The sequence below is a fragment of the Mus musculus genome, chromosome 8 (assembly GCF_000001635.26).
Source record: "Mus musculus strain C57BL/6J chromosome 8, GRCm38.p6 C57BL/6J".
In the NCBI taxonomy this organism is placed as follows: Eukaryota; Metazoa; Chordata; class Mammalia; order Rodentia; family Muridae; genus Mus; species Mus musculus.
In genome coordinates, this window is record NC_000074.6 from 3,391,289 (window position 1) to 3,414,486 (window position 23,198).

Here is a 23,198-nt window from a genome sequence, read left to right on the forward strand (position 1 = left end):
TCTCTCCTCTCCTCTTCTCCTCCTCTTTTCCCTCTACCCCTTGACCTCCCATCTTTCTTTCTCTTTCTCTTCCTTTCTTTCTTTTTTCTTTTTTTCATTCTTTCTTTCATAAAACAGTCTCATATAGCCCAGGCTGCCCCCAAATTTCAAACTTGCCATGTAGTCAAAAATGAGTGGGACTTCCAGTCCTTCTGGAATTATAGTCATGTATCATTACAGCCAGTTTATGCGGTGCTGGGGCTGGAGGCCAGAGCTTCACGAATGCTAGACGAGCACTCCCCAAACTGAGCTGTATCTTTAGCCTTTCTTATTGTATGTATTGCCTGCTTGTAGCATTCAGGTAACCATGGTAGGGCTGAGTGGATTGTAGCATTGTCTGCTAAGCTGGAGTTCTTTTCTGGAGGGCTCCTTAGAGGTACACACTGGCAGCAAGCACCTTTACTCACTGAGCCATCTTGCTGCCCCAAGGATTTTAGTTTTGTTTGTTTGTTGTTTGTTTTTGGAGACAGAGTCTCAGGTAACCCAGGCTGCCCTCAAATTGACCACGTAGCCAGGGATGCTTTAAGCTTCTGCTTCTCCAGCTCCCACCTACCTAGAAGTGGGATTGTTGATCTCCATCACCACGAATGGTTTTTCATATGGGTTGAGGGTGGAAACCCAAGGCTTCTCAAACAACAGACAAACACTCTTAAACATCTCAGCCCTCCAAAAAGTTTATGTATTTCTCTTTCTTAGTTTTTTGTTATTCTTTGAGGAAGGGATTGCTTTGTTTTATATTGCTTTTTAAAAAGTAAAGCCTTGATATATCACAAAGGCTGTTTCCAAACTCCTGGGCTTATGTGATTCTTCTGCTTTGGCCATTTAAATACCTAGGACTACATGTGTGTGCCCCTTTGCCAAGCTAGAAGTTATCTTGGGCAAGAGAAAGCTAAGTGGTCAAAAGCACTTGCTGCTCTTGTAGAGAATCCATGATAGGTTCCCAGCACCCACATAGTGAGTGGTTCATAATCATCCTTAACTCCAGTTTCAAGGAATCGAATTCCTTCTCTGGGCCTCCTCAAGCATATGTGTGTGTGTAGGTCAAAGAACAACTTTGTGGTAATCATTCTCTCCTTACAAGATGTGGGTTCCTGTTATCAGCTGAGGCTGGTGGCAAGCACTTTAGCCCACTGAGAGGTTTCACTGCTATCTCACCTCCAATAGGGTCTTTGATATGTTTCTCAGTGTTCAGCAGCTTGTTTGCAGATATCGGATGCTTCCTAAGTGGGAGTGTCTGGTATGCGAATGTGTGTTAGAATAGAGACAGTTTATTAGAGAACAAAAAGATACCCCTAAATCAAGGGACAAGACTGAGGCTCAAAAGCTAGCAGTAGGTGGTCTGAGAAATCCGTTGTGCTTCTCATACCCTGTCTACCAGCTTTGAGGATTTTTGTTGTGACAGTTTTGCTTTCTGTTCTTTTCCCGTTTTTCCTATGTGTTTGTGCATGTGGTGTGTGTATACGCGCCAGTATGTGTGCGGGCACACGTGTGTATGAGTGTGTATACCTATGTGCATATGCATGTGGAGGGCTGAAGTTGATATAAGGACAGGCTCCGCCAAGTGCAAAGTTCTAAAGTCCCAGGTGCTTGGAGGAACTACCTATTGCCGAGGCTCTGCCCCCTTCCGGGCCCCGCCCCTCTGGGGACGGCCTACTCATGCGCAGCTTGGTCTCGCACTGCATACCGCTTCCGGCTCCTAGGAGGCCGGGCGGAGACTGCGAGAGCGACCCGGGAGCCAGCAGGGCGGAGAGCGGCCTGTGAGGGACCCCGCGGAGGTGAGGGAGCCACGGCGATTTTCGTGGCGCAGGGGCCGGGGTCGCGGACTCTTTGGAAACTACCTGGTATACAACACCCCCTCCCCCATGGTGCCGCAGGGCTGAGCACGCCTCCGATACAGGTGACCTCTTCCATACAAGTGGGGCTCCAAGTGGAGAATGTGGGGGTGCAGTGATGCAGACCATACCCAGTCACCCTGTCCCTGCGCCGTGGACGCTGTAGCCACTTTTCTTGGAAAGGAGAGAGAAAAGCCACACAACTGCATGCAGATTTTTGTCCCTGGCTTGGGGACACCAGGGCCAGGGGCAAGGGTGGAGTGTCCCTCACAGCAATCTCTTGCACCACTTTAGGCCCTCTGGAAATCTTGACATCGTTGCCTGCGAGCGTTTGGGTGCAACACCGTGCAAACTGGGTGTTTTCGTTTTTTTGCTTTCTGGATTTCTTCTAGGCGAAGAATTAAACCCGTGCGGTACAACTTTGATTGCTCCCAGGCAAACTGAGCGTTTTGTTGTTGTCCTCTCTTTATCTTCTTTTAAAGAATTACCGCCTGTAGCTCGGTGAAAGAAACGACTGGCCAAGCGAGGGAAAGTTTCTTGAAGTTTTTCACCCTCCGTCTTTGCTCGGGGCATTGGGACCTGGAGCTGACGTTCAAGGCCCCTTTCCATTTCTTGCTGGGAGCGTGACGAGTATGGGCGATTTGAAGATTGAAGGGCTTGGGTTTGGGTTTTTTGTTTGGGGGTTTTGTTGTTTTGTTTTGTTTTGCAGGTGTATGGATGGAATGGTTAGCCTTTGAACTGTGAGGAGAGAAATCTTGAGTGTCACATCAGACCTGAGCTTCTGGTCCCAGTTCTATCATATGAGCCATGTAACATCACCAAGCCTCAGTCTCTTCCTTGTCAAAATGAGAATAAGAACTTGATGTGGGTTCAGTGAGGTAACACGTGAAAGGGATGTAGTGGAATGTCTGGCATATGGTCGGTGCTCAGTGTTACATAACCTGTGGATATGGACCTGCTTCCAGACCCAGAGGATTGCTGTGTGTGAGTGTTGTGTGTGTGTGAGTGGGTGCCTGAAGCCAGAGGACAGCTTTGTAGAGTAGATTGTTTTTCTCCCTGAACATGAGTTCTGGGATTCGAACTTAGCTCGCCAGGCTTGTACTGCATGTGTTTTTGTCCACTGAGCCATCTCTGACCCCGAAGCCTAGACTGTAGGTGGTGTGAGTCTAGGACAGACAGTTGGATGTCTTCCTTGTTGGGTCAGGATTTAGACTTGTCCTGTTTGTCACTCCTGTTGGTCCCCAAGCTCATCTGGAGGGGAGGGACAGTGGCTTCTTTAAAAAATAATAATAATCTTTGTAATATATTGTGTTTTATATCAGTTGTTTTATTTTTATTATGTTGAGCCTTGAACCTAGTTCCTTGCACATACTAGGAAAACTCTCCACCAAGCCACTCCCCTATCCCTTATTTCAATTATTTATTATTATTTTCTGGAGGTCAGATGGCAACATTGTGATTCTGTCTTTCCACCTTTGGCAAACGGGCACAGCTCGAGTCTTAACCCCGTCCCAGGCTGGCCTTGAATCCCCCTCCCCCCTCCACTTCTCAAGGGCTGGGCCCCTTTTTCAATGTCACGGGTTAGGGAGATCCAGAGGTTCTGTGATTTCTCTTGTAAGTTCCTTGGTGAATGCCCAGACTTTCTCTGTTGGAGTGGCCCACGGCAACTTTGTTGCATAGCTGGGTGTAATTTGCATTCTTGTCACACAGGAGCAATTTGGCCACTTGCACTGCTTACCACCCCAGGCACCCTGGCTGTGGTAAGCAGCTGAGTCTCCCTGTGTTTATCTACTGCGAGATTAACATAGTTCTGATTTAACATAGTTCTGATCTTGTAGAGGTCTCCTTCATTTCTCCCGTCCTGGGTCATGTTTCCATTTCTTTCAACTCCCTATGTGACTTTTCAGCAATTTTCACCTCCAGCTGCTTTAAATTCTTTAAAGCCCCAAATCCTGTCGAAGACCCACCCCTCTTGTTTCTTTCTGTCTTGTTAAAGCAAACACTTTCCCTGCTGAACGGGAAGGGGAGATGGCTACCTTGTGAAAAACTCCCTCGCCAGGTGCAAGACAGTTCAGGGGGTAGCTCTGGAGGGACTGGAGGAATTTATTTTTAAAGGAGGAATGCAGCTAGCTAGCTGAGGGAGGAAAACTTTAAAACAACGTCCTCCCTGAGAGCACGGTGCTGGTCAGTTCCTGCTGCCATCTGTCTCTCCTGGGATCTGTTTCTTTCTCATTCAAATCAAGTTGGGAGTAAACTGAATTCAGCTGTTTTCTCTGCTTTTGTGAGCAAAAAGAGCCATCCCTTCAATTAAGTTTAAAAGGTAGTTAGGCTCTGTTAGAATGTGGCTCCTTTGGTGGCTTTCCTGAGTGCACAAAGCCCCAGCTCTCTGTAAGCCAGGGTGTGGTGGTAGCACAAGTGGTGGAGGCTTAGACGAACAGGAGTTCCAAGTGCTTCCTTCCTTGGTGCTAGCGAGTTTGAGGCAATCCTGGGCTACATGAGACCAGTCTGAAAAACAAACAAACAAACAAACAAAACCCCAATGTACTGATAGCAAATACACTGACTTGCATCATATCTTGAAAAAAATAAGTGTTCTAGTTACACATTTAAGAAATACTGTAATGGTTGCATTTTCAATATGTCAGCTTGGTTAGGCTCAAACATTCACTTCTGTTACTCTTTTAATGTGACAGTTTCATTGGGATACAAGTCATATGCCATAAAATTACCTTAAAACTATACTGCTCAGTGACTTTTGTATCAGTGGGCAGATGTAGAGCAAAACCATTGAGCCTTGTTGGGTATCTGCAGTAAGGGTGTGTGTTGCTTACAGGGGTGGGTATGGTAGTTACTGGATCACTGTGATCTTCATTATGCAATCCATGGAACTGTTAACTGAATTTTGGGAAGGACAGGGACTTGTGGGCATGGCTCTGTTCTGCAGTGGTTGCCTGGCAAGTATAGGCTGTGTGTTCTATCCTTCTAGCCAGAGGAGAAAGGAGAGGGGCAGATGGGAGGCTGGAAGGTGGAGATCCTTCTATACTTCTGCTAGACATTTAGAATGGTGCAGCTAGCTTTGGAAAAACTGATTCTGACAGTCCTGAGGTTAAACCTAGGATTAAGTGTCTAACCCAGAGAAAGGAATACAGAGCTCTATAGACATGTATGGCAGGGCTGCAGGAATGGCTGGATGAGTATGGGTACTTGTGTAAGCATGAGAACCTGCGTGCAGGTACCGGCACTAGCCCTTATATTTAAAAATAGAAAGAAAGAAAGAAACAAACAAACAGAAGCCAGGAGTGTCCGTGCTTCGCTTGAGTTCTAGGCCAGCTGGGTCTGTATGGTGAATTCAAGGCCTACAAGGGCTCCATATGAAACTCTGTATCAGACAAACACACTATGTACACACATACCTCTTAATCCCAGTGCTGTGGGGGAGATGGAGATAGGACCTGGGCTTCGTGGCTCCAGGTGAAGCCCAGGTTTAGTAAGAGACTCTGACTTAAGGGAATAAGAAAGTGTCAGAGTAGGATACACACCATCCTCCTCCAGCTCCCACACTCATGGGCACAAGTGCCTGCACACACACACAGGTGTGCACACACCATATACAAGTACTTTTGGAGGTGGTCCTTGATTTCCAATGGGATCACATCCTTGTCAGTGATTGGAGACTGATAACTAAGTAAGGTGGTAGGCTTCCTTTTGGTGTGATAAAAACATTTTAAAACTGGCAACTGGGTCTGTAAGATGGCTCATTGGATAAAGGAGCTCACTGCCAAGACTGATGACCTGAGTCTTTGTTCCGGGACTCCAGAGAGAAGAAAGAGCCAACTCTTACGTGTTGTCCTCTGACTTCCACACGCATGCTGTGGCACATGCATGGACACAAGTATGTAAAATGTAAAATTCATGGCAACCGTGAGTTGAGGACTGTTGGGAGGAAAGGAGCTAGAAGTGGGTATGTGTGCACGTGTGAACATGCACACGCATGCACATGTGTATCAGGGTCAGAAGATAGCCTGGATTATCAGTCCTCACTTCTTTTGAAGTATGGCCGCTCTTTGGCTGCAGCAGTCAACTGAAGCTGTTGGGATACTCAGGGTTCCTGTTGTTCACCTCCCACCTCACCGGAGGAATGCCAGGGTTATAGATGCGCACTACTGGGCTTGACTTGACTTTGGGATCTGAACTCAGATCATCATACTTGCCCATCCTACACTTCATCCTCTGAGCCCTCTTCCCAGTCCTGCCTTGTTTTTTTGACACTGGTCTGGAACTCATGAGGTAGCCTAGTTTGGCTGGCTAGCGCAGTCCAGGAAATTCCCCAGTCTTAGCCTCCCCAGTATCAGGGAAGTGCCACACACATGTGCCACCACACCCAGACTTTTTAAGTGAATTCTAGAGTTAAACTCAGGTCCTCAATGCTTGCTTTACCCACTGAGAGATCCCCCCAGGCCCATGGGATGAACTGCCAAAAACAAATTTTAATTACATGTATTTATTTCTTGAGTCCACACATGCACCGCCCCAGTGTGTATGTGGAAGTCAGAGACAGCCAGCAGGAAGTTCTTTCTTTCTACTGTGTGAGTTCCAAGGACCAAACTCAGGTCAGCAATCTTGGCAGCAAGCGCCTTTACCCATTGAGACATCTCGCTGGCCCTGGGACAGAATTTTAAGGAAGAGTTTGAAACTGAGTAAGCCAGAAGGTCAAGGGATAATAAGCCTAAGAATGCTAAAGAAACATGGTTGAGCTCAGGATCAGCCTGGGCTAAAGAGTGAATCCCAGTGCACTGGGGTAAAGTCCCTTAAGATAGTGCCCCACAGAAGAAAGCTACAAAGCAGGTCCAATGTGGCGAGGGTTGAGGCAGAGGCATGGGGGTGCAATCTACATGGTATAGCCCTGGTAGGGCAGGAAATCTTCCTTGGGCAGAAATTGCAGGGTTGAGCCTTCAAGGTTCCTGATAAACAGAACAGTGTGGTTGAAGGCATTGCGTTGGTCCTTCCAACATAAGCTCAGGCTGCCAGGTTAAGTGGCAAGCGCCTTCACCAAATGAGCCATCTTGCTGGCCCAAAAGCATTGGTTTGTTTGTGTGTGTGCCTGTATGTAATGTGTGTGCGTGTTCTTGTGTATGTGCACATGTGTGTGCAGGTACACATGTACGTATGGAGGCAATAGGAAGATGCTGTTTTATCACTCTCTGCCTTAATCCTTTGAAATTGGGTCTCTCACTATACCTGGACCTAGGTTGCAGGCATTCTCCTTTCTCAGCCTCCCACAGTTCCAGGGTTACAGGCACATATAGACATGCCCCACTTTTTATATGAGTAACGGGAACTTAGGTCTGGCACAGCGGACATTCTTTTCACTCACAGAGCCATCTTCCGACCCCCCACCTATTTTTGAAACAGGGTTTCTCACTGAACCTGGAGCTTACTGATTCAGTAAGGCTAGCTGGACAGTCAGCCCCAGGGATCCTTTGTCTACACCCCTGGTCTAGGATTACAGCTGGGCTTAGGTGGTTGCTGGAGATCTGAACTCTGGTCCGTGTACTTGCTGGACACAGCCCCCAGGCTGCAGGGATCTTCCTGTCTCTGTATACCCAGCACTGGGGTCATAGCCTAGCTTTTAAAGTGGGTACCGGGATCCAATTCAGATCCTCACACTATGCCAGTTGACGCATTTGCCCCCTCCAGAACCCTTGGCTTCTAGCCTCTCTCAGTGAGAACTATGTACAATACTCTCCCAGCATTTTGAAGTTCAGGTAGTAGATTTAGACTCACTTAATCCAAAAAGGAAGCAATGATGAGGGTGTCAAACTCTTTAGAGTCCCGGGCTCTCTGGAGATAATTTACGGTAAAGAATAATTGAGGGCCAACTAGGTGACTCGTCAGGTAAAGGTGCTTGCTGCTAAGCCTGATGACTTTGGCACACATGCCCCACCTCAAATGTAAAAGTGAAGCCGCTGTGGAGACACTGGCATATAACTTTAGCATATGGGAGTTAGAGACAGAAGAACCAAGAGTTTCAAGGTATCTTCAGCTTCATCATGAATTCAAGGGCCATCCTGTGCTACATGAGAACCTGCTTCAAAAGATTCATAAATAAATGGATACATTGTATCGTAGTGTGTCAGATACTCATGTTTGTCCCTGCGGTTCATACTCTTTCCAGCCCCCAGGTAACCACCTTAAAGGGGCTGGAAAATGGTTAGACTGTTTGTTGCTCAGGGGGAAGGACCAGAATTTGATCATCTTCAGACCCGGAACCCACATAAATGAAAGGTTGGCAATACACCTGTGATTCTGGCCTCAGGAAGCAGAGATAAGGGACCCCGAGAGCAAACTGACTATGGAGACTAGCCATACTGGTGAGCCCTTGCTTCTACTGGGAGCCTCTGCCTCAGTGAATAATGTGGAAGACTAATTGTGTGTGATTCCCAATGGCAATCCCAGGCCTCCAAATGCTTGCTTGAACATGACACACACACCCCTTGTACTGACACCCATACACATATGTGTATCCACATGCATGGAAAACATGAACACACATTCACACACACCCATTCACACATGTGAAAACGGGAAAGGACAAGACTCTATCTTTAAAGACAAAGGTGGGGGGAAGAAAATGTCCCTCCCATCAACCCCCCTCCCAGGTTGCACCCTGACCTTGATACACGCCGGATATGTTAAAATATATTCAAGCTCACACCATTTTAGTTGTAAAAAGGATGCTAACGGAGGCCTTTGCAAAGTTCTGGAATTTTCCTGCCATAGGAATTAGCTACTGATTTACATTTAAAAAATTTTAGTGCATTTTTACTTATTTTGTATGGCAGGAAGGCTTGTGTGGAGGTCAGATGACAACTTGCATGGCTCAATTCTCAACTTCCACCATATGGGGCCTGGGCCTGGGCCTGGGCCTGGGCCTGGGGATCGAACTTAAGTGGCCAGGCTTGGCAGCAATCCTCTTTACTCACTGAGCCATCTTGCTAGCCCCATTTACTTACATGAATACTTGGCATTCTTCTTTTTATGTTAGAAGCTTCTTTAAAAATTTTTAATTCTCTTTTTTTTTTTTTTTTTTTTTGGTTTTTCGAGACAGTTTCTCTGTGTAACCCTGGCTGTCCTGGAACTTACTCTGTGGACCAGGCTGGCTTCGAACTCAGAAATCCGCCTGCCTCTGCCTCCCAAGTGCTGGGATTAAAGGTTTAATATTCATCTTAATTTTATGTGCGTGAGTGTTTTTTTCTTGGTGTGCGTGTAATGGACCATATTTGTGCCTGGTGCCTGTGGAGGTCAGAAGGCATTGGCTACCCTGGAACTGGAATTGTGGACAGTTGTGTGCCTCCATGCCCATGCTGGTAATTGAGCCCAGGTCCTCTGCATGCACAGCCAGTGTTTTTAGCCTCTAAGCTGTTGTAGCCTCCTTAGGCTTGTGGGGAAGTTAAGGTGCTCAGAGAACAAAATGCCTGCTCCCAGTTTGCAGGCTTAGCACTCTGGCGCTCAGGATGATTGCCCATAGTTAATTCCCTCTGCATTTCCCTCACTCTAATCTCTTCTGCTGTCAAGCATAATAATAATGGGTGTTCCCTCACCTCCCACTGATCCCTGCCTGGTGGAATTGGCCCTCCCTTCCAGAACAAGCTAATTAGATACAGTAGAGGGACCAGCAAACTTCTCTGCAAAGTGGCCTGCACAAGCTCAAACCAGCCAACGTCTCAGTGAGGACAGGGAAGGGCTCATGAAGTGCTACCCCTAACTGAGAAGTCACTGACAGTTGGAAGGAGAGTTGGGGTTCTTCACAGATGTGGTCCCTGAAAGGCTACCCGTGCTCCTGTCACCAGGTACATACATATCAGCAACAGTGAGTGTGCACCACAAGTTTGGGGTTTTTTGTTTGTTTTGTTTTGTTTTTAATTTTTGTTTTTTGTTTTTTAAAGAGCACAGGAAATTGGGAGGAGAATGTGGTGCAGGGGATAGAGGAGTTGGAATAGAGAAAGGAGAAAATGAAGACGTGACCTTGTTCCAATAAGACTTCATTTACAAATTAAAACTGTCTGACCCATGAATCATTGTTGGTCAGTGTTTGTGGTAAGGGTGAATGCGAATGAGGTTGGGGTGTGTTTGTGTGCATGCTTGTGCCCGTCTCCACCTCCCCAAAGCTGGGATGATAGGAGCATACTCCCATAGCCTGGCTTTTTTACATGAAGTCCTCATGCTTGCCCAGCAAGCACTTTACTACCCCAGCCGTCTCCCTACCCCTTAGATTTGGCCTTTCTACAGTTCTGTCTCTAGGCTGTGTGGCGCTGTAAAAGTTGAGGTGTGAAGGCCACAAATGAGATAGAGGGTGTACTGGCTAGTTTTGTGTCAACTTGACACAACTGGAGTTATCATAGAGAAAGGAGCTTCAGTTGAGGAAATGCCTCCATGAGATCCAGCTATAAGGCATTTTCTCAATTAGTGATCAAGGGGGGGGGGGTGTCCCCTTGTGGGTGGGACCATCTCTGAGCTGGTAGTCTTGGTTCTATAAGAGAGCAGGCTGAGCGAGCCAGGGGAAGCAAGCCAGCAAGGAACATCCCTCCATGGCCTCTGCATCAGCTCCTGCTTTCTGACCTGCTTGAGTTCCAGTCCTGACTTCCTTTAGTGATGAACAGCAATGTGGAAATGTAAGCTGGATAAGCCCTTTCCTCCCATGTGCTTCTTGGTCATGATGTTTGTGCAGGAATAGAAACCCTGACTAAGACAGGGGACAGCTGACTTAGTGTCTCAGAATCTGGGTGATGGTGTGGACCCACTCTTCCTGCATGGGGTCCAGGGCATGGGTTAACAGAGAGTTCAGGGGCTGGGTGTGGTGGTGCACGCCTTTAATCCTAGCACTTGGGAGGCAGAGGCAGGTGGATTTCTGAGTCAGCCAGCCTGGTCTACAGAGTGAGTTCCAGGACAGCCAGGGCTACACAGAGAAACCCTGTCTCAAAAAAACAAAAAACAAAAACACCAGAGTTCAGGGACTACCAGGTTATTGATTTATGGGTAGGGCCATATGTGGAGGTTAAAGGACATTTTGGGAGAGTCAGTTCTCTCCTTCCACCGTGTCAATCCTGGGAACCAAACTCAGTTTATAGGACATGGCAGCAATTCCCTTTATCTGACGAGCCATCTTGCCAACCTTCCATCCGAGGCTAAAAACAATAAGACCTTCTAGTTATTCTACTCCCTACGTCCTCGTCGGAAAGATTCACTTACCTTGGGCAAGTTCAGACCAGAGCGTCCCTCCCGCAGCAGATCTTTCTGGGATTCCCCTACCCTGACTCCATTTGGTGTATTTTTCCAGAATGCAGTGGGTCAAAACACTCATTTCCAAAGTCATTAAGAAAAGAGATCCTCCCCCCACCCCCCAGGAGGAGGGCATTCTGTGTACAAGGTTTGGTTCCTGCCCAGGGCAGGTTGCTTTTCTATTCACTGAAAGAAAAAAGTACTGAGCTCTTCAAGTATTCGCCCTCCTTCTGGCCACCTCTGCTGACACACATTCTTTATTTCACCAATAAAGCTTGGCTCTGTCCCTCTGTTTTAAGAGTTATTTTTATTTTCACACGTGACTATTTCCCTGAACGATGTCTATACACTGCATACATGTATCAGCAATGGAGGCCAGAAGAGGGAATCGGGTTCCTGAGGCTGGAGATACAGGCAGCTGCGAACCACAAGGTGTGAGTGCAGAGAACTGAATCTGGGTCTTCTGCAAGGACAGCCAGTGCTCTTGACCGTCCCACCTCTTTTCCGTAGAGGGGTGGGTGGGGCTTGGAGCTTTTTGATATGCAGTCACTGTCACTGAACATGTCTATCTTCTGTAACGGGCTGCTTTCATTATTTCCAGACTCTAACCTTGATTTTATCTAAGAATACTTTTATTACATTTATTCATTTATTAATTGAGTGACCATCAGAGGGCAACTTATGAGGGTCATTGTCTCCTTCCACCATGTTGATCCTGAAGATGGAGCTCAGGTTGCTGGGCTTGCAGGCAGCACCTTTACTGGTTGGCCATCTTACCACCCAGTTTTGATGTCTGAGTGACCAACTGAGTCAACATAACATTTTTAAAAAGATTGAAACCCAGTATAATGTAAAAGAGAAACCCATGTTAGTGTTCACCCATCATCCCGGCTCTCTGCAGGTAGAGGCAGGAGGATCAGTTCATGGTCATCCTCAGCTACATAGTGAGTTTAAGGCCAGCCTGGGGTAGGTGAGCCTCTGTCTTGGAAACAAATGAAAACAAAACACAAAAGGTACCTGCAACTCAGGCTCATCCCTGGGCTATGTAAGAGAATTCGGGGCCAGCCTGGGCTTACATAGGTACTGGCTTTAAAAATATAAATAAATAAAAACTCAGAAGAAAAGCAGCTATACTTCTGGGGATGCCTACCTGAAGTGGGGGAGTTGTTTTGCTAGGACCTCCATAGTTCAAAATCTAGGTTGCCTGTTTGCTTTGTTTCAGAGGTTTATTTCTTTTCACTTTTTTACGTGTGTGAGTATTGTTTGCCTGCAAATACGAATGTGTACCAGAACAGGGTGTCAGGTTCCCTGGACGGGGAGTTACAGAAAGTTGTGAGCCACCTTATAGGCACTGGGAACCAAGGCCTGATCCCCTGCAGGAATAGTATGAACTCCTAGCCACTGGGCCATTGCCCCAGCCCCTGGTTTTAAGTTGTTTTACACTAACTCGTTAAGTATGAGAGTGGTGAAGGTGAGAGAGAAAATGCATGCACATACATGGCACTTGTGTGAAAGTCAGAGGACAACACAGGGAAGTTCTCTTCCACCATGTAGGTTCTGGGGATCAGCAGCAGGCGCCTTTACCTGTTAGCCACTCCACTGGCCCAGCATCTGGCTTTGATTTGGCCAGAAGCATGTAAAATTCATGTGGGCCTTTCAGTAGGTAGGGCAGGTATGTTGAGGCAGAGTCTTTAGCATACCCTTGAACTCTCAGTATATAGCCCAAGCTGACCCATGAGACTCAGCCTTCTATGTGCTAGGATAACATCCATGCACCTAGCTCCAAGTATATGAAGTCCCTCCACCGAATTCCAGAAAACAGTGTGACATTGCAACTTGAAGTGGTCTTATTCTACAGGACAAGTAATTTCACTGTGCAGCTCTGGTAACAGTGAGGTGACTTGCCTCAGGCTTTATCTCCTCAGTCCCCTTCATCATGAGCTCATTCCTCTGGGGTCATACATGGATATCCCTCTCCAAGAACACATATAAAGGCCATTTCTTCTGGCCAGTGACTTGGTTGGTCTGTCTGTCTGTCTATGTCTCTCTGCCACTGAACCGGGAGTTGTTTGTTGTAGCCTGCAAGCCTCGGTGCTCCTTCTGGTGTTAGAGGTGCGCGTGACCACTGTCCACATCCAGCTTTTATGTGTAATGGAGATTTGAATTCAGGTCTTCATACCTGCACAGCGAATGCAGTGACCACTGAGACATCTCCCCAGCTCCTTACTGGTGGCTCTAACGGGTGATGGTCATAGTTCGTCAACTTAGACCATCCACTCCACCACCGTGTAGCATCCACAGTTAACCTTGATGATGGCTCGCTCCATCTGGGAGGCATCTGTTCATGAGCTGGCCTGTCAGTACCACATGGGTTTCAGAGTGCAGAAATAGATGCATGGGCAGGGACCTTCCAGGTGTGATGGTGGTGGAGCTGTGTCTTCCGGAAGCCACTGGAGTCCTGTCATTCAGGACAGTCGGCCATGAAGCTTGTAGGGCAGGTTCCAGGTTATCCCTTTTTCTTTTCTTCTTTGTCTTTTGCTTTTTCCTTTTTGTTTTGTTTTGTTCCAAGTCAGGTGGAGGCAGAGCCCAGGATCACCATAAGGAAGGGCGTGGTGTGTGTGTGTGTGTGTGTGTGTGTGTGTGTGTGTGTGTGTGTGTGTGTTTCCTTTCCTTCTACCATGTAGGGTCTGGGAAATGACACTCAGACTGGAAGACCTTGGGTTAGGGTTAGAGTGAAGGGTTCCCCCCTTTCTTGTGTTCAAATAACCTTTATTTTAAGGCACTATGGATGATAAAGTTAAAATGCCACAGAACGAGGGAAGTACTTTTGACAGTTCCATGACTACGTACATTATTTCCTTTTTATTATTAACTTACTAATTTCTTACTATCTATTTATTTATGGTTAGCATACAGACTGGTGGCTGTCACAGTGACACTTTGTACACAAGTGCTGTTGAACTTTGTGCATACTTACCCTCCTGAGACCCTCCCTCATCGCACCGCCATCCTCATCCTCCCAAATAGCCTTCCTTCTGTGGTACTGGTTTTGTGTTTTGATAAAAGGTTATGTAGAAAGGGTATGTTGTGTAGACCAAATTTGCCTTGAACTTGTTATATAACATAGATTGGAGTTTCTGGTCCTTCTGCCTCCGTCTTACAAGAGCTGAGATAAGACTGTACTACCATGCCCAGGTCTTCATTGTTTGTTTGTTGTTTTTATTTGAGACAGAGTCTCACGTTAGCCAGGAACTCTCTGGGTAAACTAGGCTAGACTGAAACCTGTTCTGTTTGTGCCTCCCAAGCACTGTGACTACATATACCACTGTGCCTACTTTTTATTAGTTTTATTACATTTTTTAAAAGATTTATTTATTTATTTATTATATAGAAGTACACTGTAGCTGTCTTCAGACACACGAGATGAGGGCATCAGATCTCATTACAGATGGTTGTAAGCCACCATGTGGTTGCTGGGATTTGAACTCAGGACCTCTGGAAGTCAGTGCTCTTAACCATCTCTCCAGCCCTATGTATGTATGTATGTATGTATGTATGTATGTATGTATATATGTATATATGTATATATGTATGTATGTATATGTTCATGTATACTTGAATGCATTTAGAGGGGGTTATGAGCCTTTTGCATGTCCACATGTGTGTAGCAAACGTGTGTATATGCATGTAGAAGCCTCAAATGATGTTAGATTCCCCCCCCACACACACACACACTTTATTGAGTGATCTCACTGAACCTTTATCTCACTGAGTTAGCCAGTCTCAGTCAGTTAGTTCATCTAGGGGACCCTTGTCAGCTTTCCAAGTGCAGGAATTAACAGCAGCCACCATGCCTGCCCAGCCTTTACATGGGTCCAGGAGATCCAAAATCTGGTCTTCATGCTAAAATGGTAAACACTGTCCATTGAGCCACCTCTGCAGCATGCGACTGTTTTTGTGTTTATTTAAACCTCGGCTCTATGTATGAGAGGAGCTATGACATAATTCTTACCCCGTCACCCTCTCCTGTTTCTCCCCACATAGTCTCTTCATTTTGATGTCTCACACAATCTAAATTGCACACATAACATAGAGCGCCATTTATTTATTTTTGGTATGTGAGAATGGGTATGGATCAGTATGTGTGTGTGCCTGTGAGTGTGTGAGTGTTCGTGTGCACATGCACACCAGCGAATGTACCCAGGTGTGTACACAGAGGCCAGGAGAGTACATCAGGTACCTTGTTCTATCTGTGTCCACTTTAGTTCCTCGAAAACAGGGTCTCTCGCTGAAGCTAGAGCTGGGCAGGCAGCTGGCAAACCCCAGAAATCCCTGTCTCTGACCCTCTCCACTCCCGCACACACTGCAAGAAGTTCAAACTCAGGTCCCCATGCTGGCACAGCAAGTGTTTTAGCCCCTGAACCATCTTTCTGGTCCCTAACGTGGTTTATAAGGCAAGCTAGGACTCAACTTGGTCATGTTGCCCTCAAGCCTGATGGTCTAATTCAGTCTGGTGACCATGTGGTAGATGGAAAGAACACACACCAAACCAACGTTTGTTTGCTTTTCTTTTAAGGCTAGAGCACACACCTCTAATCTCAGCACTTGGGAGGCTACTCGGGAGGGTTGGGGTGGGGATCTGTCTGCCAAAGTGTGCATATGGAGTTCAGAGGATAGCTTGCAACATGAGTCCTGTGGATTGAACCCAGGTCATTGGGTTTGGCAACATGTGCCTTTACCTACTGAGCCATCTTGCTGTTCCGATGACAATGATGACTTTGACAGTGACAGTGACCATAAAGGCAGGCTACAGTCTTGAGTCTTAGAGTCCATATGGAAAAGCCCTGTCACCTCAGCCTTCTACTCATTCTGGAACATCAAGTCAGTCCATGGAAGCTGGTTGACCACTTGCTTAGCTCCAAGAATATCATATTCTTGGGGACCACAGGAAACGTGCGCAGGGCTACTGAGATCATTCCGAGCTGACTGGCCTCTAGCCAAGCCCATAACAGGATGGGTGAAACTTCTTCATCCAAACTATTTATTAGTGAACTGTCATGAACCTGAAAGGAGGCTGCCCCAGGCCAAGCTCCTGTGCGGGCATCTAAACCTTTGCTTATTACTTTATCATGTAGAGAATGATGAGGGAGAAAACCTCCTTATCTAGGCTGGAGGCCACACAGACTACTGGAGGGGCCTGAACTACCTTGTGAGAGGCTAAGATCTAAAAACTCTCAGCAGTTGCCTGAGGCAAGCCAGCTGTAAAGAAACCCACGCTCCAGTCTAAGTGAAGTCTTCCCAGCCCCAACATTGTTGGCATTGGAGCTAAAGAGACTGTGGTGGGCTGCCCTGGGGAATGTCTTCCAGGAGTACCCTTGCTCCCTCATGGAGATAACTAGAGGCAATACAGGAACTGAGCATGTTGCTCAGGGGTTGGAAGTGTGGCTTAAAGATGGAACCACTACCTAGAATCCCCCACTGCAGAGCTAGGAGTGTGGCTTGGGTGGAGAACCTACCTGGAAACTCCAGAGAGAACCCTGTGGGCATCATACATGGCTTAGCGTGTACAAAGCCTGCCTGGCATGCATGAGATCCTGGGTTTAAACCCTGTGTTTGCCTGCTTTTGACAAACGCCATCCTTTGGTGTTATCAGTGTCTACTGGACCCTTCAGAAAGAAGGAACCCAAAGACTTTGCTTTCTGTCCCATCCCCGACCCCCCTTCCCTCTACAGACCCTGCCTCATCGACCCAGGTCATACCCCTGCATCATCTGTATCCTTCCCCCTCCCGACCCCTATGTTTCACAGGGTACAGTGTTCTGCTCACCTGTCATTCCATCCTCGGGCTTCCTTAAAGGCCTTACCATTTGAAATGCAGATGACCAAACTGGTTTCCTCCTCTGTCCCTGTAATGACTGGCCTGCCTGTAACATTCCCTCTGTGAAATGCAGGTTCTGTCATGCCTCTTCCTCTACTGACACCCTAGCCGGGGAAGTAAAGGCACGAAAGAATAAACCACCACGTGCCCAGCCCTGCTGGCAAACCCCATGCCATCCCTCTCAACTAACTTGTACTTAGTAAGCCTTCATTCCTTTGTCTCACCTCCTGCTCTTTCCCATTGTTCTCTCCTGGAATGCGGTTCCTCTTCCCTCTTTCCTCCTAACAGCCTCTTACTCATACTACAAAGCCTACTGCAGATGACCCTATGACATCTTCCTTGGGTGAAAGAAACATTTCAGCTTTCTTCGGTAACCATTGGCTATACTGCCATTCTTTGGTCACCTGGACTCCTCTGGGCTGTGACCCAGTGTCATTCCCTTACCATACTGCTAAAATATCCAGAGATATTTTAACTCTGAGCAGATTTGTAAATAGATTTTACTTGGGGGATGGTAGCCTGGGCATTTGGGAATCATCAACTGCAGAGCTGACCCCCAGTTCCACCCATCCTTAAGGACTTATGGATTGTATAAAGCCCATCCATTTGGTCTCTTCGGCATTCTAGAAAGTACCAGGATTAATTGCTTAGGCAGTAGCTTGGGGACTAGGGATTTAGCAGAGTAGCCCTGCTCTATCTCTGGACACTGGACTCTTTGTCACTTGGTCTTAGCAAGACCCCAGTTAGCTGAGCAGGCGTGGGAGGGACATCACTTGTTAGGAACATGAGGTTTATATAAGCCCTGGGGAATGTAGACAGCCGATTTTGCTTAACTCTAAACTTATATTGGGACTTGAATGAGTCACTGGGTGAAGGTGTTTGCCACCAGCCTGATGATGACCTTACGTCTGTCCTCAGGACCCACAGAGTAGGAGAGAAACAACTCCTCTTGGCGACCACAGTATACTCTACATGCATTGTGGATGTGCACACTCATACAGTTAAATATAGTAATAAAGGCATTGTGTGTGTTTACTTTTTGTTTTGAGACAGGTCTCTCTTCATAGCCCTGTCTGTCTTAGAACTCGATATGTAGATCAGGCAGGTTTCCACCTGCCTCTGTCTCCTAAGGGCTGAAATTAAAGGCTTGTGCCACCATGTCCTCCCTGAAGTATTTATTTAGGTTTGGTTTTTGGTCTTCGGAGCCAGGGTTTCTCTGTGTAGCTCTGGCTGTCCCGGAACTTGCTTGAGGAGAAGTTTAGCCTCAAATTTAAAGATCTGCCTGCTTTTGCCTCCTGAGTGCTGGGATTGAAGGTTTGTGCCACCACCACTCAGCTTTGAAATAATTTTTTAAGTTTATGTTTTTGGAGAAAACTCCCATATATCACAATATCTTTAAGTCTACTTTCCTAAACTTGGGAAAAGAAAATAGTTCTACCCCCCCCCCCCCCCCCCCCCGCCTCCAGTGCTGAGGATGGAGCCCAGGGCTTCAGGCACTTTTAGGCAAGCCATCTCAGTCCTATTTATCCTAAATATAAACATAGGATTCATTCCCATTTTATCTATACCTCATACACACGGCTTGAAGATAATTTCTTTTGATAAATTGTTTTTGGAGACCATGTATGTGGAGGAACTTATAGGGGCAGTTCTTTGCCTACCTGAGTCTTGGAGCTCAAACTCAAGATGTCAGGCTTGTCTTGACAGTAAAAGCCTTTTTTGGCTCTAGCTGAGCCATTTGAAAGTAATTTGGGGCAGTCATTTTTCTTGTTTTTGTACAGGTCTGTTTTGAGTGTAACCCATCATGACAGACTCAGTGTGAAATTACTATATCAATTTGGTACTCTAAAAATTTTGGATTTTGGTGCAGTTTATGTTTCAAGTGTGGAGATCAGGAATGTTTGGCCTTCAGAATTCAAAAGAAGCTAGACATTTGAAAACTAATGTATCAAGCAAGCTAAGTGTGATGGCGCGCCTGTGAGTCCAGTATTCAAGAGCCTGAGGGGAGAGAATCACCGCTAATTTGAGACCAGGCTGGGCTATAGAGTAAGAGAAAAATTAACGATGAGCCTGGTGCCAGCCTGCCTTCTCCACCTGAGAGATTGAGGCTGGGTGTTCGGAAGTTCAAGGTAAATCCCTGGCTATAGAGAAAGCTGGACGCCAGCCTGGCTTACAAGAAACCCTGTCTCATTCAAGAGTGGAAAGTCTGGAGCCGGCACTCAGTGGGTAGAGTCTCACTTCACATGTCTGAGAACCCTGGGTTCTACCTTCAGCACTGCACTAACCAGGTGCAGTGCTGCACAGCAGAAATCCCAGCACCTGGAGGATAAGCTTGTCTTCCACTCCGTAGAAAGTTGGAGGACAGCCTGGGCTACATGAGAGGAGAGAAAAAAGGAACTGAGGGAGTATGGGGGAGAAAACACCTTGCAGCCATCTTCCTTAAGCCATTTATTTATTTATTTATTTATTTATTTATTGCTCTTATTTTGCAATTAGTTTAAATTTATAGAGTTTAATAGGATTGTGTGGAGTTCTGCCTGCTCTCCCTACTATCAACCTCATTTAGAGTTTGTTTGTAATTCTGTGTTTATGGGTGTTTTGCCTGCCTGTGTGTCTGTGCACCACTTTGTGCCTGGTGCCTGTGAAGGTCAGAAGGCAGCAGCTTCTGATCCCCTAGAGCTAGAGTTACAGACATATGTAAGCATCCGTGTGAGTGTTGGGAATCAAACCTGGGTCCTTGGAGAGCAGCGAGTGCTTTTAACTGCTAAGCCATGACTCCAGCTTCCTGACCTTCTTCTTCTTTTTTTTTTTACATTTATTTAATGTATGTGCCTATACACAGGCAATGGCATACCTGCAGAGGTCAAAGGGCAACTTGGAGAAGTCAGTTCTCTTCTACCATGTGGGTTCCAGAGATTAAACTCGGGTTACCAGGCTTTGTGGCAAGCTCCCTAATCTGCTGAGCCATCTTGCTGGCCCTCCACCTGATTTCTTTGAGACAGAGCCTCTCATTAAACCTGTAGCTAGCTGATTGGTTAGAATGGCCAGCCAGAGGACTTTGGGGATCCACCTCTCTGCCTCCCCAGGGATGGATGTTTCTAGGCCTAGCTTTGTTGTTGGTTTTGTATTTCGAGACAGGGTTTCTCTGTGTGGCCCTGGCTCTTCTCCCTCTGTAGACCAGGCTGGCCTCAAACTCAGAGATCTCCCTGCCTTCTTGCCTCCTGGGTGCTGAGATGTGTAGCACCACACCCAGCTTTCTGGACCCAGCTTCTATGTGGGTCTGGGGACCCACATCAAGTCTTCCCGCTTCCCCAGCCTCACTCAGGAAGCCATCCTGAGTGTTGGCTCCACCCACTGTTTAATTCCTTTTAGACTTAATTTTAAGTTCATCCCATGCTATCAGCAGGGCCAGGTGGGCCAGGGGATTATTCAGCGATAGAATTCATACCCAGCCCCGGGTTCAATCAGTTTGTTCAAAATCCACGTCAAGGAAATTGGCTGTAGAGAAAGAGGTAGCATTTCTTCAGGACCCTTGGAGGTGTTCCCTAAGGCCCATTTCTTATCGACTCGGAGTCTTTACAGGTGGAAAACTTGTTCTCATTCCCGACACTGCAGGACTGACCACACCAGGCAGCCAACTGGTTTCTGTCCAAGAATGTTCCACTTTTTTTTTTTCCGCCTTCCAATTCCTTCTTAGATGAGTCACCTGCAGTTTGCCTTAGTTACTTCTTATCTTTATTAAGCAAGAATCCAGCTGTGGGTAGTAGACGTTAAGAGACCCGCAGGGCGTGGTGGCACATATCTGTCATCTCAGTACTGGAGAGATTGAGGCAGGGGAATCCAGGGTTCAAGGGAAGCCTGGGCTGTATAGTAGCAACCTTGTCTCAAAGCAAAAATAGCAGCTGTCGAAATAGGTCAGAGAGCAGAGGCACTTTCTGCCAAGCCTAATGACCGGAATTTGATTCCTGGAAACAACATGGTGGAAAGAAACTGTTCCCTTGAGGAGGCCCTGGACTTCCACCCATGGGCACATACACCAAATAAATAAACGAGCTGAGTGTGGTGGTACCCACCTTTAATGCCAGCACTCAGAGGCAGAGGCAGGCAGGTGGATCCCTGAGTTTGAGGTCAGCCTGGTCTACATAGCTAGTTCAAGGCCAGCCACATCTACTCTCTGGGTGGATAAAATGAAACAGCACACACGCTGTGTGGTATTTGCTGTTGATTGGGTCTTGAATGCCTCTTAAAAATCCATGTGTTGACTGTGTCCCAGCCTGTGGTGCTATTGAAGTGTTGAGGTTTCTTTTGGAATAGAGCCCATGACAGTTGGGTCACTGGGGCTCACCATTGAAGTGAGTATTTGTTGGGATCCAGACCCTTTCTTTCTCTGCTTTTTAGCCGTGATGAGGGTGAGGCCTTGTCTGCTACACCATTTTGTCATGATATCTCAAATCACCATGGAGCAGAGCAAGCATGGAACTTGGAAATGAAATAGGCCTACTCCCCAGTTAGGTTGATTGCCCCAAGTATTTTTGTAACAATAACATGAAATCCCTGAGCATAATCTTGGATATCAATTTAGAAAAAGGCCTTATTAAACTGAATGGTGTGGCTTAGTGATAGAGGATTCTAGGCAGAGAGGCTTGGGATGTGACTCAGTGGTAAAGCATCTGTCTAGAATTCACCAATGAAAGGTTTGGAGGTACAAGGTCATGGCTTGGTGGTACAGCTCCTTCCTAGAATCCCCCAGTTGGGCTGTGGATATGACTCAGCAATATTCTTGTCACTACCATAAAACCTTTGGAGAGTTAACATTTATTAAGAACAATAAGGGTGGGTTGGGATGGAACTTGGTGTTAGAGTATTCGTTCACATTAATGAAGCAAAAGAAATGATTTTTCTTTTCCAAAGCAGGAAGGGCTGAAGAGATAGCTCAGTGGCTAAGAGCATACACTGTTCTTGCAGATGACCAGAGTTAAGTTCCCAGCACCCATGATTAGAAGCTTACAACTCTCTGGAACTCTGACTCCAGAGGCCCCCACACGCCTCTGCAGGCACCAACATTTCTCATACCCATACCCATAATTGTATATGTATATACATAATTAAATATAATAAAAATCCCCTTTAAAAGTTTGTGTGGGCAGTATGCCAGACACTGAATCAACATAAAGGGATTTGGCCACCTACTTCTAGCCTTGCTACCTGCTTCTCTTTACCCCAGATCTGTGCATCAAGGGGGCGTGGGGAGGTTGCCCAGGGGTACCGTGTGTTCAGAGTAGAACTCTTTGGTTGTTTATAAACAGCTGCACTAAAGGCAGAAAGTCCCACTAGGTAGAGCTTTGTGGGACTGAGAAAGTAGCTTTCTTCTTTTCCCCTTTTATCCTGTTGGTACCCTCAGCCTGTGGGATGTGGCTGTTAGGGCCAGGGTCAGTGTCCCACACTTAGCTAGTCTACTCAAGAGATCAACCAGTCTTGCTTGCTGGCTTAGATGCTCCTTATATCATGCTAACACTCAGGATTAACCCGGACAAGAGCTGTGGATGCCCGGGGGACAAGAGAGATCTAAGGACCCGTGCTTAAATCCTTGGCACGTGTGAACAGCTAGCCATGGCTGTGTGCACACTCCTGTAACCTCAGCACTTTGCTGGGTGGAGACAGGAGAACTGCTTAGGTTTGGGGGCCCCAGCATAGCTCCAGGTGCACTGGAAGACTCTGCCTCAAAGGAATAAGCTTGAGAGTGAGAGAGCAGGACACCTGATGTCCTCCCCTGGCTTCTGCACACACACACACACACACACACACACACACACACCATTCTTGTATTTCCTCACATGCACACACTAGTTAATAAAACAATGACTAAACAGCAAAAGATAATAAAACAGTGGTAGAAAAACTAAGAAGTTAAAGCAGGAGAAAATAGGAGCTTGGGGCATAGCTTAGTAGAGCCCTTACCTAACATGCAGAGGCTCTGAGTCCAGTCTGTATCAGAAGAATTTAAAACCCACCACAGATAATAACCCCTGAGGTGGTAGCAGTGGTCCTTACAGTGCAGACAGGTATACCTGGATGCCTGCCTGCGTGCCCTTCAACACAAGGATGTGATGGTCTGTATGCTGTCACTGAGAGGTTGGTGGCATACAGAAGAGCTCCTTTTGTCCTCTGTGA

At 46.7% G+C, this 23,198-nt stretch overlaps 1 protein-coding gene across 8 annotated transcripts in view; it reads left to right on the forward strand.

Annotated features, from left to right (window-relative positions):
* The window catches only part of Arhgef18 (rho/rac guanine nucleotide exchange factor (GEF) 18), a 103,264-nt gene that overhangs the window by 37,951 nt on the left and 42,115 nt on the right, over window positions 1–23,198 (forward strand). Inside the window, exon 1 of one of the 8 annotated variants that reach the window (XM_006508682.3) lies at window positions 1,653–1,814. The exons of 5 other annotated variants lie outside the window; for them this stretch is intronic. The gene's annotated coding sequence lies outside the window, so the exon portion shown is untranslated. Of the gene's footprint in view, window positions 1–1,652; window positions 1,815–23,198 lie in introns of those variants that run through there. 2 more of the 8 variants (NM_133962.4, XM_017312501.2) reach the window with 2 other exon arrangements.